Raw genomic sequence first — 3,619 nt, forward strand, 5'->3', positions numbered from 1 at the left:
AACAGCTTTGCAGTCTCGCATTCCAAATTTGTCAAGCATCTTAAGAACAAACTTCTTTTGTGATAAAAAAAGTTTTCCAGCTTGACGATCTCTGTTGATCTCCATTCCCAAAATTTTCTTGGCAGGACCTAAGTCCTTCATATCAAATTCACTGCTAAGCTGGGCCTTTAACTTGTTAACTAAAGATTTATCTCTTGCAGCAATCAACATGTCATCAACATATAACAACAAGTATACAAAAGACCCATCAGATGTCTTTTGAAAATAAACAGTTATCATAGCTACTTCTGGAGTATCCATGTCCAACCATGAAAGAATCAAACCTCTTATACCATTGTCTTGGTGATTGCTTCAAGCCGTAAAGAGATTTTTTTCAAACGACATACATGGTCCTCCTTTCCAGGTACAACGAAGCCCTCAGGCTGCTGGATGTAAATCTCTTCCTCAAGATTACCATGAAGAAAAGCAGTTTTCACATCTAACTGTTCCAGCTCCAAATCATACAAGGCAACTAAAGCAAGTAATATACGTATTGAAGTATGACGAACAACAGGAGAAAAAACTTCATTAAAGTCAATACCTTTCTCTTGATCAAAACCTCTTACAACAAATCTTGCTTTATTCCTTGTACTCTCAACACCAGGGATCCCTTCTTTTCTCTTAAAGATCCACTTGCAACTAATGACTCGTTTTCCTTCTGGTAACTTCACCAATTCCCATGTTTCATTTTTGAGAAGACTCTCAACTTCTTCTTGCATAGCAGCAATATACTTTGTTGAGTTGTCACCAGAGATAGCTTCAGAGTAATTCTTGGGTTCACCTTCTTCACCCATCTCTTGTGCAATAGTTAAAGCATGAGCAATGTTGGCTGATTCTGCAATTAATCTTTGAGTCGGTTTTCTTGGTCTCTGTTGTGGAAGTTCTTGAGCCATAGACCACGGCGGTGGTAATCCTCGTCGTTTAGGTGGACATTGCTCATGTGGACTCAAATGTTCACTTGTACCATCCATAACAGTGACTTGATCATCTTGAGTACTGGAGGAATTGGGAACGTCTTCCTCATGAGCGGGTGTTTTAATCTCAAACTCCACCTTCTCTCGAGCATCTTCCTGGTCACCTGTATCAATTGAGGAAATGACAGTATCTTTTGCAGAAGAGAGCATAGCATTTTCATTAAAGGTCACATTTTGACTATGAATTACTTTATGAGATTCTGGGTCATATAAATGATAACCTTTAACCCCTGAGCCATAACCCAAGAAAATGCACTTCTTAGCACGAGGTTCTAATTTTCCCTCGTTTATATGAGAATAAGCAGGGCAACCAAATATTTTAAGATTAGAATAATCAACAGGGTTACCTGACCAAACTTCTTCTGGAATGTTGCAATCAATTGATCTGTTAGGAGAGCGGTTTATCAGATAACATGTCGTTGAAGCCGCTTCAGCCCAAAAAGATTTGCTCAAACCAGAATGGGAGAGCATGCAATGAACTCTCTCCAGGATAGTTCTATTCATTCTTTCTGCAACCCCGTTTTGTTGTGGAGTCCCTGGGATGGTGAAGTGTCTGGAAATGCCTTCCTTCTTGTAGAAATCATTGAATTCATTCGAACAGAACTCAAGGCCATTGTCTGTCCTTAACCTCTTTATCTTCTTGCCAGTCTGATTCTCAATCAATAATTTCCACTCTTTAAAAGTGGAAAATGCTTCATTCTTATGTTTGAGAAAATACACCCACAGTTTTCGTGAGAAATCATCAATAATTGTCATCATATAACGACATTTACCTCTGGAGGGAACTTTTGACGGACCCCAAAGATCCGAATGAATATAATCCAAAGTACCTTTGGTTCTGTGTATGGCTTTAGAAAAACTAACCTTTTTCTGCTTACCAAAAATGCAATGTTCACAAAAATCAACCTTTCCAGTACAGTGGTTACCAAGGTGACCCTTCTTCTTGAGGATTAGAATTCCCTTCTCACTCATGTGGCCTAATCTCATATGCCACAGCTTGGTGTTATCTCTGTTGGGTGAGGCAACAGCTGCAGAACCTGTAACTGTTGAACCCTGCAGCACATACAAACTATCACATCGAATTGCCTTTAGTAACACAAGAGCTCCTTTAGACACTTTTAAAACTCCACCTTCAGCTGAGTATCTACACCCATGAGATTCAAGGGTGCCCAAGGAAATGAGATTCCGTTTCAACTCAGGGACATATTTGACACCTGTTAAAGTTCTAACAATTCCATCATGTGTCTTGATTTTGATTGTTCCTTCACCAACAACTTTGCATTGAGCATCGTTTCCCATCAAAACAAGACCATTATAAACTGGTTCATATGTGGTAAACCAATCTCTATTGTGAGACATGTGAAAAGTACAACCAGAATCAAGAATCCATTCATTTCTAAACCTTTGTTCAGTGTTGGAAGCTATAAAACAATCCCCATCAGATTCAGTTTCAACAATACTAGCTTCGACAAATTTTTCTGGTTGTTTACCATTTCCCTTATCTTCTCTATCTTGCTTATTTTTCAATTTATAGCATTCAGAGATCTTGTGTCCCTTTTTCTTGCAATAACGACAATATTTGGAGTTCTTACCTCTAGATTTTGACCTAGATTTATGTTTATTGTTCCTACCTTTCTCTTGGTTTCTCCCTTTAACTACTAATCCTTCACAAGAATTTTCAGAATGAATTTGAGTATCAAATTTTTCTTTGGCTAGTAAATTAGTCTTGACATCATCAAAGCTTAAGGTAAGATAATTACCGTATAACATAATTTCTTTGAATTGTCGATGCGAGGGTGGTAGAGAAACAATAAGTAGAACTGCTTTATCCTCATCATCAATTTTAACATCCAAATTTTCAAAATCAATTATGATGGAATTAAATTCATCAAGGTGAGATTGGATAGGAGTACCTTCGGACATTCGGAGTGTAAAGAGTCGCTCCTTTAACCGGAGTTTGTTTGCAAGACTTTTGGTCATGTATAGAGACTCCAATTTACCCCATATGCCTGCTGTACTTTTCTCGTTGATGACCTCACGCAACACCTCACGGGACAAGCATAACTGGATTACAGACAATGCCTTTTCATCCATCTCATCCCACTGCTCCTCCGTCATAGTGGTTGGTCTCATCATTATACCTGCCAGAACTTTCTTTAAACCATTCTGGGTGAGAACAGCTAGCATCTGGACTCGCCAGATAGCAAAGCTGATTTTACCATCAAATTTCTCAATATCCAATTTCGACATTATTGAACAACAGATCCTGGTTGAATTATCGAAAAGCTCTGATGCCAACCAAAGATTTGTAGGGATATCGTGTGCAGAAGCGTAATAATTTCAACCAAAGATTATGAGAAATTAAAGTAACAAGTAAAGTGAGAATGATACCAGAATTTTTAGGTGGAAAACACCTTTAAATAGAGGTAAAAAATCACCGGCAAGAGAGCCAAAACTTCCACTATAATGGTACTGGGAGTACAATAATATTCCTCTCAGGCTAATAGATAAATAGCCCCAAAACAAATTCTCTATATATGGGTTAAACACTTACACCCAAAAGCAGAAATAGAGAGTATAAGAAAAGAGAGAGGAAGCAAGTGTGT

Source organism: Phaseolus vulgaris, chromosome 1 (assembly GCF_000499845.2).
Source record: "Phaseolus vulgaris cultivar G19833 chromosome 1, P. vulgaris v2.0, whole genome shotgun sequence".
NCBI lineage: Eukaryota > Viridiplantae > Streptophyta > Magnoliopsida > Fabales > Fabaceae > Phaseolus > Phaseolus vulgaris.